The sequence below is a fragment of the Palaemon carinicauda genome, chromosome 4, assembly GCF_036898095.1.
Source record: "Palaemon carinicauda isolate YSFRI2023 chromosome 4, ASM3689809v2, whole genome shotgun sequence".
NCBI lineage: Eukaryota > Metazoa > Arthropoda > Malacostraca > Decapoda > Palaemonidae > Palaemon > Palaemon carinicauda.
In genome coordinates this window covers 176686295-176701154 of record NC_090728.1, presented here as the reverse complement: position 1 = coordinate 176701154, position 14860 = coordinate 176686295, and the positions used below count along the sequence as shown (strand labels likewise).

Sequence of the window (14860 nt, the reverse complement as noted above, 5' to 3'; positions counted from 1 at the left end):
TATTCATCACCTTCTTTAGCAGACAGCCATTTTCCATTCTCTCAACATGGCCAAACCACCTCAACACATTCATATCCACTCTAGCTGCTAACTCATTTTTTACACCCATTCTCACCCTCACTACTTCGTTCCTAACCCTATTTACTCGAGATACACCAGCCACACTTCATCTCAAACACATTCAATTTCTGTCTGTCACTTTCATTCCCCGTAACTCTGATCCATGCATCACAGTTGGTACAATCACTTTCTCATACAAAACTCTCTTTACATTTATGCCCAACCCTCTATTCTTTACCACTCCCTTCACTGCCTTCAACACTTTGCAACCTTTATTCACTCACTGACGTACATCTGGTTCCACTCCACCATTTGCTGCAACAACAGACCCCAAGTACTAAAACTGATCCACCTCCTCAAGTAACTCTCCATTCAACATGACTTTCAGCTTCGCACCACCTTCCCTTCTTGTACATCTCATTACTTTACTCTTACCCACATTAACTCTCAACTTCCCTCTCTCACATACCCTCCCAAATTCTATCCCTAATCGGCCAAGCTTCTCTTCCGAGTCTCCAACCAGTACAGTATCATCTGCAAACAAAAACTGATTTATCTCCCATTCATGATCATTCTCGTCTACCAGTTTCAATCCTCATCCAAGCACTCAAGCATTCACCTCTCTCACCGCTCCATCAACATACAAGTTAAACAACCATGGTGACATCACACATCCCTGTCTCAGCCCCACTCACACCAGAAACCAATCACTCACTTCATTTCCTATCCTAACACACGCTTTACTACCTTGTAGAAACTTTTCACTGCTTGCAACAACCTTCCACCAATTTCATATAACCTCATCACATTCCACATCGCTTCCATATCAACTCCAGATCCATAAACGCAACATACACCACCTTACCTTTTGCTACATATTTCTCTCATATCTCTCTAACTGTAAAAATCTGATTCATACATCCTCTTCCTTTTCTAAAACCACCCTGTACATCTAAGATTGCATTCTCTTGTTTATCCTTAATCCTATTAATCAGTACTCTACCATACACTTTTCCAACCACTCGACAAACTAATACCCCTTGAATTACAACACTCATGCACATCTCCCTTACCCTTATATAGTGGTACAATACATGCACAAACCCAATCCACTGATACCATTGACAACACAAAACACATATTAAACAATCTCACCAACTATTCAAGTACAGTCACACCCCCTTCCTTCAACATCTCGGCTCTCACACCATCCATACCAGGTGCTTTTTCTATCCTCATTTCATCTACTGCTCTCCTCACTTCCTCTCTTGTAATTTCTCTCTCATTCTCATCTCCCATCACTGGTATCTCAACACCTGCAACAGCAATTATATCTTCCTCCCTATTATCCTCAACACTTAATAGACTTTCAAAATATTCCGCCCATCTTTTTCCTTGCCTCCTCTCCTTTTAAAAACCTTCCATTTCCATCTTTCACTGTTTCTTCAATTCTCGAACCAGCCTTCCTTACTCTCTTCACATCTTTCCAAAACTTCTTTTGTTCCGTAACTGAAATACAAACCACGCTATTCACATGGGGTAATTACTTCGGCGTAGCTGAATGACGAGCCATTAGAATTTTAATGAGGGTTTACTACCTCACCACAAGTTAGCGGGGGGGGGGGGGGTAGGGAGGGGTAGCTTGCTACCCAACCCCCCTCACACACACTAGTGAATGGTTTACTTTACTTTTGGCTCGGGCAGAGAACAGACCTGTCTGCTCTCTCCCTCGCTTTGACTGCCATTAATCTGTTTTGCCTTTTCTTCCTCACAGTGTGTTTGAAGTTGGCCCCTCTTACTGAATATGCGTACGTGTCCTGGACTACCTGGCCGCCCTTGTGGGACTTTTATGTCGGCGGTTGACACTGATCCCCACACCTTGTGTCCTCATTGTAGGGGCCAACGGTGTGATAGCAGTAACGTATGTGTTGAATGTAGGGAGTGGTCTACCTCCCAGTGGGAGAGGTTTGCCCGGCGCCAGAAGAAAAAGTCTAAAAGGGATATTTCTTCTTCAGAGGCTTCTTTGAAGAGAGAAAATTCCAAGACTTCTTCTGTAGCCCTTTCCTCCTCCGAAGCTCCCCCTCGAGCGGTCTCTTCCGTGAGGCCGGCGAGTGGTAGCGTAGGCCGTATTGCTGTTGACCGATCCCAGGGTGCGGGAGAGGTAGTTGCCTTCCATAGCGAGGCAGCTGCCCCTCCTCCCCCAGAGGAGGATTTGAATATTGATTTGTCTGTAAATAACAATGATTTATTATAGCTTTGGGCTTCCTTGGGGCTGCAAGGTTTGCCCTCCCGGGAAGCCCTGTTTGACATGATCAAACTAGATGCAGCTGTAATAACTGTTATCATGTTAAGAGGACAATATAAAAATTAATACGGTGTGTGAACCGTGGAAACCCATAAAGTTCATAGCGAGAAACAATCAGTATGGAGGACACATTGAAAATCGTTAAGAACGAAAAGAGAGAGAGATAGGAGGGAGCCGGGCGCCATGAAAGACCAAAATAAAACTGTTTAATATAAGCAAAAAAGGGCAAGGCCCCCTCCAAAATCTCAAATCTCATAGATCTGGTACTTAACTTAGATGGAGTGACAGTGGAGTCCGACATCTTGAGATAAATCCAGAAAAAACCAGCGAAAATCACACACTAAGGCAAAATACGGCTAGAAAGATGCGTGCTATATAAAGGAGTGACTTCACTGAAGTGGGATTGCTAGTAGTAGTAGGATGTTGAACGGCAACTTGCTGTTCGGGGATGTTGACAGGAGATATCTAAATGGTGCGAGGCCTCTGGTTGTGATTTATTCAGCGCCCCAGTATTATACCAACACCTTATTAAGGTGAGCGAGCTGGGTTCAACCTAGCATTCCTATACAAATTTTTCTCTGGTAAATTCATAGCAGTTTTTACCTCAGAAATGATGTTAAAGGAGCATTTCACTGGGCGGCACGGGTCTCTTGCCCAGAAATAGATTTTTCCTTCGTCAAAATCCCTTTATAACAGCTTTGGGCTTCCTTGGGGCTGCAAGGTTTGCCCTCCAGGGAAGCCCTGTTTGACATGATCAAACTAGGTGCAGCTGTTACACAATCGCCAACTACAGCAGGGATAGATCCTCTGTCTGTCGTTGACGTTGTTGTGATGGAGGCATCTGGTGGGTTTAGGCAAACCCCTGTTCCTGTTGCTGAGGTAGCTGAAGGCTTAGTTCCCCCTCCGAACATCTTTCGAGGGAGGAACTAAGTCCTACGGTCTCTCCTGCCGGTGATTCTTCCCCTCGGGGTAGTTCAGTTACAGAGACTCCTCTTCAGAGGCCCTACGTTGGTCAGCTCGCTGACCCCACGGCCCTTCGTGGGCGTATAAGGCGGAAGGCTCGTCCTCCCCTTCGCCGTAGAGGTCTTCCTTCCCCTCACAAGGGAGTTGGGAGGCACCTCTTCGGCTCGTCGTCCCCACAGTCCTCTGCGGAGGAGACGACTCACCGTTCGCCGATCTTGCCAGCTACCACCTTAGACCTCTCCGGAGATCGTTCGCGATCCCCTTCGGAGGAAGGTCGTCCTTTGGGACCCTGTGACCAGTCTCCCTGCTGATCTGCCGTCACCCTTTGAGGATGCTGATGCGCTTTACGCGCCACCTAAACCTGCCATTGCGCAGGCACCGGTCCCTTCCGGGCATAAGGGACTTGAGCGCAAATCTGCGCCTCATACCCTTAAGCGCCAGGTTAAACTTGCGTGCACTCATGCTGCTGCTGCCGTTCCAGACTTAGTGCTACAGCGCTCACCTGCGCGCGTGCGCACACCTGTTCCTGTTACGCGCCAGGGTTCCCATGCGCGCCCACAACCTACAGCGCCCCGGCGCCCACCGGTTCCTGCCACATCGCGCGCAGTCCAAGAGGCACCTAGGTTAGTGCACAGGCGCTATCAGGCACCTCTAGACTCACAGCGCCCTTCTGCAGTTAGGCGCGAGGCATGCCCATCGCGCGCAGTTCCTGATTCAGCGCACATGCGCTCGCCAACACGCCAGTGCGCTTCTACATCTCAGCACGCAGTCCAGGAGGTGCCTAAGTTAGCGCACGGGCACTCACAGGTACCCCTGGACTCTCCTTCCAGACTGCTCAATCCTGTACGCGTTCCTCCAGTCGCGCGCGATGTTCCAGTTGCGCGCCAGGTTCCAGTTGCTCTCGAGGCTCCCCATGTAACTCAACTGCGCACACCTGTGTGCCCTAATCCGATCGCGTGCCCTGCCCGCCCAACGCAGCAGCGCACACCTGCGCGCCCATCGCAGCAGAGCACACCTGCGCGCCCATATCCTGATGCGTGCCATGCGTGCCCACGATCCCTTGCATGCCCAGCGCCCACGGTCTCCTCAGGTTAACATACCTGCTCAGACTGCTCAGCGCTCACCTGCGTGCCAACGTGCAGACCCACCCTCGCGCTATCACGAGGCTGCGCACTTGCACCCTCGCCCAGTACTTCCAGATACGCGCTACTGCTCACTGGCGCCCGACATTACCGCATCAGGTTACTGCGCGCCCTCGCATCCAGCTTTCAACCACTCCTCACGATCCAGCTCCTGCATGCCACACGTCCTCGCCATCTCCTACGCGCCCCCGCGCCATCTCCTGAGCGCGCCCACGGCATCGCCTGCGCGCCCTCGCGCCCGCGCCACCAACCTCGCACGCCCGCGCGAGCGCGAAATTCCTATGGCGCACGATCCTTTCGCGCGTGACCCAGGACAGGGCTCATCGCGCGACTTCCAGCGCAATCGTCATCAGGCTGACAGGTCATCATCTCGTTCCCCTTCCCGCAAGCGCAGAACAGCGCACTCGCCGGAGGAGGGGCGGTTCCCGGACAGGTCTAAGGACTCTCTCATTTCAGCTTCTCTTCAGGCGAACCCTCATTTCTCGACTCCTCCAAGGGATTGAACAATCCCCTTCCCTCCAGAGGGAATGTCTGACTGCGCAACTGTCAGCCAGCAGCCCTGGTTCGGGACCCTGGTCAGAGCTCTTATGCATGCTATGAAGCCTGTGCTCTCTGACTTAGGTCACAAATCAGTGGCGGCTGCCCCCCCCTGAAGAGGAAGAGAGGAGTCCCCTCCGTGGAGACATCTCTGAGGGCTATCCTGTCTCCTCGCAAATCCCTGCGCAAAGCTCCTTCTCCCCCCCAGACACTCTCTCCCTCCGCTGCGAATGAGGACTACCCATCCTCAGGAGAGTCGGACGAGCCGGACTGTTCCCCCATCGCACCAATGTGGGAAACTCCGCCTCTTCCTGAGAAGTCTTCTTGAACAGGGGTGGAAAAGAGCCTGCATCCATCATTACTCGAGTCCTGTATCCCTCCCAGGAGGGAACCGAAGGACTCTAAGACGATTCCCAAGTCGTCGGCAAGGATCAGGAGACTTTGCTGCCAGTCCTTCAGGAGGAGAGCACCTAGAGTCAGAACACGCGTTTTGGCAAGTTCTGACCCTCATGAGGAACCTCAACGGGATTCCAGACCCAGAGATTCCTCCTCGTGAGGGTAAGGACACGGTCTTGGACCGAGTCTACGGCACCCAGAAACCCTCTAGGGCCAGTGCAGCTTTGCCCTGGTCACAAGGGATGAAGAGTACCAGAGACAAGGTCGAGGGCCAGCTCTCTGAGCTTGCCTCCTCCAGTAGATCCAGCGCCGGTAACAAGTTCCTCCCTCCTCCTCGAGTCCATCAGAGGAGGTATTTTGAGATCCTTGAGGAGACTTGTTTGGGTCTTCCAGTTCACCACTCTGTGGAAGAACTCACTAGGGGAGTCCCTCTAGAGAGACACTCCAACCCGCATGTGTCCTATTCAGCTACTGAGATCTTAAGCCAGGAGAAGGTGGCGAAGTGTGCCATGCAGGCAACTTCGTGGCTTGACATCTGGCTGGGGTCTCTGGGCATCCTGGTGCGGTCTGAGGACCTGTCCAAAGAAAGCACCAGGAAGGCACTGGAGACATTTGAGTTTCTGGCCCACCAAGTCTCGAGCTTGTGGGCCAACACAAATCTCAAACGACGGGACGCAGTGGCTGAGAGATTCCACCAGAAGGTCCCCAGTTCGGATGTTAGCAGGCTCAGACACTCTACCGTGCTCGGTAAGGGTTTGTTTGAGCCTAAGGACGTGGAGCTAACCGCTGAGAGGTGGAGGAAATCCAACCAGGATTCCCTCATCCATAGGGCCCTGACATCGAGGCCCTACAAACCTCCAGCAGCCCAACAGCCCCGTCCAGCTAAGGACACAAAGAAGACGACAGCAGCAAAGCCGAAGGTGTCTAAGCCCTTTCCTGCCAAGAGTAGAAGGAGCAAAAAGTCCTCCAGGGGAGGTAAGAACCCTAGAGAAAATGGCCGAGGCCATAGACGCTAGGATTGGCAGTCCCCCTGCATGTCCACCAGTGGGGAGATTCCTACAGAGTTGCGCGGCAAGGTGGCAGCAACTCGGGGCAGATACCTGGACGATTTCCATGATCGGTCAGGGTTATGGCGTCCCGTTCACAGCTTCTCTACCTCCCCTGACAGTGAATCCAGTGTTATTGAGCTCCCTTACTATGGGATCAGTAAGGGGTCAGGCCCTCCGGGCAGAAGCCCAGACCATGTTGAAGAAGGACGCTCTCCAAGAGGTAGTGGATGGGTCCCCAGGATTCTACAGTCGACTCTTTCTTGTAAGGAAGGCGTCTGGAGGCTGGAGACCAGTCATCGACCTCTCAACCCTGAACAGGTTTGTCAAACAGACTCCGTTCAGTATGGAGACGGCAGACATGGTCAGATTTGCAGTGAGACCACAAGACTTCATGTGTACACTGGACCTGAAGGACGCGTACTTCCAGATCCCAGTCCATCCGTCTTCAAGTAAGTACCTAAGATTTTGCCTAGACGACAAGATCTACCAGTTCAAGGTGCTGTGTTTCGGTCTCTCCACATCCCCTCAGGTGTTCACCAGTGTGTTCACCCTGATATCATCGTGGGCTCACAGGATGGCATCCGTCTCCTTCATTATCTGGATGACTGGTTGATCCTAGCGGACTCGGAGGCAACCCTTCTTCGCCACCGAGACAAGCTTCTCCAACTTTGCCAAGATCTAGGGATCATGGTAAATCTCGAGAAGTTCTCTCTGCAGCCCTCTCAGAAACTGGTATACCTAGGCATGGTCATAGACACCAATCTCCACAAAGCCTTCCCATCAGACGACAGGATAGCAAGGCTGAGGAAGGTCGCGAGGCCTTTCCTCAATCGAGAAGAACTCCCAGCCCAAACGTGGTTACGTCTCCTCGGCCAACTCCTCCTCCCTGGCCCGTCTCGTTCCCAACGGTCGCCTCAGAATGAGATCTCTCCAGTGGCGACTCTAAGTCCCGATGGAATCAAGGACACGATTCCCCGGACACTTTAGTCCCTGTGGGTCATGCGGAACAGACAGACCTCCAATGATGGGTGGCAGACGAGAACCTACAAAAGGGAGTGGATCTTCTCGTCATTCCCCCAGATTTTATGTTGTTCTCTGACGCATCAAAGAAAGGGTGGGGGGCCCACGTTCTGAACCACAGGATCTCTGGCCTGTGGTCAGAATCAGAAAAGTACCTTCACATAAATCTGCTAGAAATGAAGGCCGTGTTTCTGGCACTTCAGAAGTTCCACCAAGTCCTGGCGGGCCACTCTGTGGTGGTGATGAGCGACAACACCACGGTGGTGGCTTATATCAACAAGCAGGGAGGTACCTTTTCAGAACAGCTATCCCATCTTGCAGTAGAGATTCTGAGATGGTCCGAAGTCCACTCGATCACACTAGCAGCTCGCTTCATTCTAGGCAGAAGGAATGTGCTCGCCGACAGTCTGAGCAGAGAGACGTAGATAGTGAGTACCGAGTGGTCTTTGGATCCTCAAGTAGCCAACAAACTCCTGACTTTGTGGAGTTCCCCGATGGTGGATCTGTTCGCTACAGGGTTGAACTTCAAACTCCCACTGTACTGCTCCCCAGTCCCGGACCCCAAGGCTCTCTGGCAAGATACCTTCCAACAACGGTGGGACAACATCGATTTGTACACCTTTCCCCCGTCCTGTCTGATGAGGAGGGTGCTCAACAAGACCAGAATATCAGTCAATCTATCAATGACCCTGATAGTTCCGCTATGGCATCGCGCAGAATGGTTCCCGGACCTTCTGCAACTCCTCACGTAGGTTCCGAGACAACTCCCTCCATGTCATGAGCTACTCAAACTACCACACGCCAATATCTTCCACAAAGCCGTAGCTTCGCTTCGACTTCACGCCTGGAGACTATCCAGCATCTCCTCACTGAGAGAGGATTTTTGCAACAAGTTGCGAATAGGATGTCTGGACACCTGTGCAAGTCATCCGCAGGGGTCTACCAGGCGAAGTGGCGAGTCTTCTGTGGTTGGTGTCGTGGAAGGGGTATCTCTCCACTCGATGCCACTATTCCAGCAATAGCGGAGTTCCTCGTGTATTTGCGGGAGGAAATGCGCCTTTCAGTCTCGGCAGTGAAAGGCTATCGCTCAGCCTTAAGTCTTGCCTTCAGGCTTAAAGGAGTGGACATTTCTTCCTCGCTGGAACTTTCCCTACTCATACGAAGTTATGAACTTACCTGCCCTCAGTCAGAAGTGAGACCTCCTCCATGGAACGTGGTTCGAGTTCTCAGGTCTCTGAAGAGACCTCCCTACGAACCATTACGCCAGGCTTCAGACCGTCGCCTTACCTGGAAGACTATGTTCCTGCTAGAGTTGGCCTCGGCCAAGCGAGTCAGCGAATTGCATGGTCTCTCGTACGACATCGCCCATTCAAGGGGATGGGGGGAGGTAACGTTCAGGTTCATCCCTGAGTTTGTTGCCAAGACTCAGAATCCGGGAGTGCCGGACCCTAGGTTTGACTCTTTCCAGGTTTCGAGTCTTCGTTCTGTAACAGATGACCCAGACCATCTCCTACTGTGCCCAGTAAGGAGTCTGAGGTTGTATCTTAAAAGAACAGCTGCAGTTCGTCCCCAGGTGCAAGCCTTGTTCGTGAGCACTGAAGAGGAGGGTCACCAGGACTACTATCTCGGCCTGGATTCACAAGGTAATACACCTGGCCTTGAATCCTGACCCTTCTCCGTCACGTCGCCCTAGAGCGCATGATGTCAGGGGCATAGCTATGTCCCTGGCCTTCAAGAAAAATTATTCAGTGACGCAGGTCCTGCAAGCTGGGGTGTGGAAGCGTCAGACCACCTTCACGGCCCACTACCTGCAAGACGTGACCCACAGGAGGCTCGATACATTCTCTATCGACCCTGTGGTGGCTGCACAACAGCTGGTCTAACCTCAGGCTCCTTAATGGACAAGTAGCAGAAGGTTGAGGGCATTGTTACCCGGTTTTAGTCTACGTGAATGAAAAGATCTGTCTGGCCCTTATTCTTTTCTTCATCCTCTCCTCCCTTGGAGAAAGCAGCATCCTGGGTTCTCTGCACAGCTGACCTCAAACCACTGCAGGTAAACCATGCTCCCTTGTGTTCCTAGTATTAAGTGTAGTACTGTCATGTCCCCATACCCTGACGAGGTGGTATTGGGAGAATCCTAGCCTAGAATTCCATCTGAAGAACTCCAGGTCAACTTTCTAGGATGAGTCACTTCCTCACCTTCGCACACAGCTTATGTAGGCCGCAGCAGTTTCACAGCATGCTAGCGAGGCGCAGGGACTCCTTATTTCCTGAGTACTTACACACTCAAATTTGGAGTCCCCGGGCAAAGCCAAAGCCAAAGCCAGTATGGCAGGGACTTACCTCCCTTCTTAAGGGTTGAGTCACCCCATGTAAATAACGTGGTTTGTATTTTAGTTACGGAACAAATGACAAATTCGTAGATAATTTTGTATTTTTCCTAACTATACAAACCTTAGCTATTTACACACATTTGCCCACCAGCCCTGTCCCCCGGGATAAGTCCTACCTCTAAGCAAAGTGAAGCATTCACTAGCGGTGGGGTAGTAAACCCTCGTTAAAATTCTAATGGCTCGTCATTCAGCTACGCCGAAGTAATTACCCCATGTAAATAGCTAAGGTTTGTATAGTTAGGAAAAATGCAAATTATCTACGAATTTGGCATATGCTCTTCATATGAACAACCCAATTCCTGACCCTACCTCAGATCAGCCGCCCTCTTTGCCTCGGTTATCTTCCGCTTTACTTCCACATTTTTCTCTCTATATCTTTCATACTCCTCTACACTATTATTCTGCAGCCATTCTTCAAATGCCCTCTTTTTCTCTTCCACTTTTACCATCACTCCTTCATTCCACTATTCACTGCCCTTCCTGATGCTGCCTCCCTCAAACTAGCCACACACATCACTTGCAATCCCAACAAAATTTTCTTTTTCTAACTTCCACTCCTCCTCTAAATTACCATTTTCTCTTCCTTTCACTGTCATATGCCATTTTCAACCTTTCTTGATATTCACTTTGTACCTCCGGTTTTATTAACTCTTCAACCCTCACTAGCTCCTTTTTACATCCCCCCACTCTTTCACTCTTTTGCTACAACTAATTCTCCTTCTACCAAAAAATTATCAGCCATACCCCTAAACATGTGCACGTTTTTCAATCTTCCAAACATTCTTTTAGTTATCAACACATAATCCATTAATGCCCTTTCTACCACTCTTCCATTTGCCACTCTTACCCATGTATACTTGTTTTGCGCAATGGGCATGGGCCCGGCATAGATCATGGCCCATGGAATCAGTAAAGGCAGCGGAGCAGCCCCTGGCAGTGCAGCGGACTTTCTGTAAAAAGAAAGAAGACATAAGTCTGGATGTTCCTTGAGATTCTTGTCATTGACTTATGAATCAGAAACACTTAAATCTTAATTAATGTGTGAGTATGGTAGTAGCTAACACCTTAATAAAATAAGAAATTATAATAGAAAACCAGTAACCACATAGCATGAATCTCTAAACTTCATCGATATCACACTGTTAACTCCGGTTCTGGACTCCTGCTTGATCTCTGTTTTTACCGGAGGTCCGGTAGAAAAGGCCCGTCATCGTGAAATCGTGACCGTCTCCGGTACGATAACATTATCCTCAATGAATGAGTTATCTCCAGTGAAGCCGGAGATACGATGAAAACGGGGGCCTTAACTGTGTAATTGTGATCAAACATGACAAAGGTTCGTGTGTAAAAGGCTTCAGCCGGAGTCCGAGTGCCGGATTTCACCGTTGCACTCCAAAAATCTGCTCCGGAACGATAACTAGTTCTCACCCAATGAGTATCCATTATAGCGGAGCATAACTCAAGTCGGAGCCAAGCATAACTCAAGGCGGAGCTAAGGGTGTCGGTATAAAACGACCCCAATTAATGACTCATACACTAACGTACCTAATAATAGTGTTAGCTATATTAACAGTAACCACATCAATAAACCGTTTATAATATTAAACGTACTATCATCAATTCTGATACTGAGAAGAGGCCTGAATAACCCGTGATCGTATAAAAACGGAGAACGGGAAATTCACCTCTCTTACTCAAAGAAAACGAGAGAAAGGATAACTCATACCTGTAGAACAGGAAACGAGCACTCTATGCTTTCGCTCTCAAGGTTACATATTAAAAATTAACATCACACAATAAATAAGAAATTTAATAAAATTGATTGCTTTTCTTAGTAATAGTAATAACGAAGAATAACGACAACGTAACCAAAAAACAAGGATATAGTCTAAAACGAACCCTCCAGGAGGGTACAAATTAACAGACTAAATCGCTAAGCTTTAAATCGTTACTATGCTTTAAAACGCTAAGCTTTAAACCGTTACTATGCTTTAAAACGCTATCTTAAATCGCTATTCTTCGTAGGTCTAAATTGGACTTGCAAGCAAATAAATACCATAGTAAAAATTAATAATAATTAATGATAACATAAAAGGCCATAAAACGTAAGTGATATAACCTATCCGACAGATGGGCAAAATTAACTAGAAAATTTACCGAAGCGAACATACCCAAAATGGCTGCCGATATCTCGGCAGGACAATCGCTTCCAAAACTAAAAACCACCATAATGGAAATAGAACAAATGCCCGGTACTGTCAAAAACTGCCAAAACAAACTATGGTACTTAACATTGGTAAGGGTGAAGTAACAACGTCAGTCATGTTGAAATAACGAGAAATTCTTCGAAAAAACACTGTGCCCAAAAAAAACTATGCTTGCTTGAAGTCCAGTTAAAGAAGGATGTCCTAGAGGGCGCGCGTGGTAGGTGTCGTTGGGGAGTTCAACCATGTTATCTAGGGCCTGTCACGGCCCTCCCCATTGATGAAGGGATTATCTAAATGGAAGACAACCTGTGAATAGTGGTTTACACACGCCTTTGTTTAATACACGACACCTACAAGGTGTTCGCGCGAGGGTTGTAACCTCTGCATTCCATGCTTTTATCTTTCTCTAGTATATTTGGAAGATTTATATTAGGAAAGGTATAAGGAAGGACCTTTCTCACCGGGCGTCACAGGCCTCTTCCCAGAAATAGATTTTTCCTTCGTCAAAATCCCTTTTATCTTTATTTTTGAAAAAGCGAGAATTTTTCAACACACACATCTACCAGTCTCTCACCACCCTCATTTTCACCTGGTACGCCATACTTCCCAATGACACGTTTTACTTCTCCAGCGCCCATTCTAGCATTTAAGATCCCCCATGATAACTACATAATTCCTTCTACCCAGTCCTTCTACACACCTAGTTAATTCATTCCAGACTCATTCCGCTATTCTTCACTTTTCTCACAACCTGGCCCATACGCGCTAACAAAAGGCCAACATTCCCTACCCAACCTAACCCTTACCCACATTAACCTAGATGATATCTCATTCCATTCCACTACTTTACCTGTCATCCATTCACTCAGCAATAAAGCCACACCCTCTTTTGCTCTTCCCCTTCCAATTCCAGACACTCTACCAGTCATTTCACCAAACATCACTTCACCCTTCCATTTTATCTTTGTCTCACACAAGCCAATATATCCATCCTTCTATTCCTAAACATACTTCCAATCTCACATCTTTTACTCTCTATCGTACTACATCCACGCACATTCAGACACCCCAAAACTAGAGTGCGGGGAGCAGTCACTCTCTCCCCAGCTCCACCTCTTCAGTGTCTCACAGGAGTATATAATACAGGAGAGGGGGTTCCCAGCCCCCTCGTCCCGTCCCTTTTAGCCGCCTCTTACGGCACACAGGGATACGGCGCTATTCTATTTGTTTTTATGCCCCCGTGGCCTCATGGGGCTATACTATTCACAAGTAATGTGTCATCATTTGTTTATTTTTGTATACTGTATTTATATTGGGAATTTTTTAAAGTATGAAAATTTACATTAACCAATTTTTTTATAAGGAAACCCCTTACCTTAACTTGGGCTTATTCTTTGGTTCAACATACCCAACTACATCCACGTGTAGTATAAAACAGCAGCTCTTGCCTCCTTCAGAAGAGCAAGATTCCCCCTACTGTAGGTAAGTCCCATAATTTTTTCCCCTCCCATTCAGTATAAAACTTTTTTGGAGTTTTAATTTGCTGTGTGGTCTCTAAGAACTTTCCAGGGAATTCAATATGATAAGAAAATATCAAAGAAATGATGTCCTCCTTGCTCCAGGGTCACAGAGCTAGTGTATCCACGTGCACAGCATGGACTTAAAGAGTATAAGTAAGACATATGGATTCAAGCGCTGTTGAATCCATCTCAACACCTTTTATGCTGAAATACGTCAGTATGCTGAAATGGCCCCAGTACATTCCAATTTTTTTTATGGTTGATAAGTGTTCAGGTTTAGTATACAGTACTATTTCCTCTTCACTTATTATGAATATTATCATTTTATGTATCTATATTACATAACCAAGTTTTGATCTCTCTGGTAAAGGTTTAGGCTAATTAAGTTACAGTTATTGTCATATATTATTCTGCTAAGTTGCTGTGACCACATGGGATTGTTTAGGTTAAAGTATTTTGTTGCCTCTTGCATTTTAAAGTTTTGTACAATTGAGTCTGGTGCCAGCATTGATAAGAGACCTTTTTTTGTATTTGATGTGATTTGGTTTCAATTCTAATGTGAAGTAACTGTGGGGTCTGTTGTTGCAGCAAATGGTGGAGTGGAAGCAGATGTACGTCAGAGAGTGAATGAAGGTTGCAAAGTGTTGGGGGCAGTTAAGGGAGTAGTAAAAAATAGAGGGTTGGGCATGAATGTAAAGAGAGTTCTATATGAGAAAGTGATTGTACCAACTGTGATGTATGGATCGGAGTTGTGGGGAATGAAAGTGATGGAGAGACAGAAATTGAATGTGTTTGAGATGAAGTGTCTGAGGAGTATGGCTGGTGTATCTCGAGTTGATAGGGTTAGGAACGAAGTGGTGAGGGTGAGAACGGGTGTAAGAAATGAGTTAGCGGCTAGAGTGGATATGAATGTGTTGAGGTGGTTTGGCCATGTTGAGAGAATGGAAAATGGCTGTCTGCTAAAGAAGGTGATGAATGCAAGAGTTGATGGGAGAAGTACAAGAGGAAGGCCAAGGTTTGGGTGGATGGATGGTGTGAAGAAAGCTCTGGGTGATAGGATAGATGTGAGAGAGGCAAGAGAGCGTGCTAGAAATAGGAATGAATGGCGAGCGATTGTGACGCAGTTCCGGTAGGCCCTGCTGCTTCCTCCGGTGCCTTAGATGACCGCGGAGGTAGCAGCAGTAGGGGACTCAGCAGTATGAAGCTTCATCTGTGGTGGAAATGTGGGAGGTTGGGCTGTGGCACCCTAGCAGTACCAGCTGAACTCG

At 48.1% G+C, this 14860-nt stretch overlaps 1 protein-coding gene across 5 annotated transcripts in view; it reads left to right on the top strand.

Moving 5' to 3' along the window:
• Window positions 1-14860, top strand: part of scramb1 (scramblase 1) — a 129655-nt gene that overhangs the window by 105027 nt on the left and 9768 nt on the right. The window lies entirely within an intron of this gene.